The sequence below is a fragment of the Sphaeroforma arctica genome (genome assembly GCF_001186125.1).
Source record: "Sphaeroforma arctica JP610 unplaced genomic scaffold supercont1.369, whole genome shotgun sequence".
NCBI lineage: Eukaryota > Ichthyosporea > Ichthyophonida > Sphaeroforma > Sphaeroforma arctica.
In genome coordinates, this window is record NW_014040189.1 from 13,539 (window position 1) to 14,201 (window position 663).

Sequence of the window (663 nt, forward strand, 5' to 3'; positions counted from 1 at the left end):
TATAGTATATATATATTATATAGTATATATATATATATATATATATATATATATATATATATATATATATATACATATATATATTATATATATTATATACATATATATATATGAAAGTGTATGGTAACGCCAGTATCTCTGTTTGACGTATAATATGGGATGTGTGCTTATGTATTTCATGTTTGTAAATATGTTAAGTTGTCTATGGATATGCATGCATCTTACAATTCTTCATAGTTGATCATATGACTGCAACACCAATGGATGTAACAATGATTGTATTGAGCGAGCAGCAAAGACGCGCTGCGCTTATTATGCTTATGCGTGTTCATGTTAAGTATATGAACTCTTGTATGAATGTCTGGGAACGCCATGTACACCTATAGACGTGTTCATTAACGGTTATGTATATACGCTCATACTGTGTGACATTTTATCTGTATATACTCACCATGAAAACACGCCACTTTACGAGTTTCTAAGGTTAGGAGAACGCGTATGTCGTACTTTTACCCAGACGGATGTCAAAAATTGTTCGGCGATTATGTCACTGTGTATGCGATTGCATGAATGTAAAATGTGCCGTGGTTCAATTGGATGGAGGTTGTAAATACCAGTGTGGGATAGAGTATTAGGTATGTTTATGTGTCTGATTAGCATTCA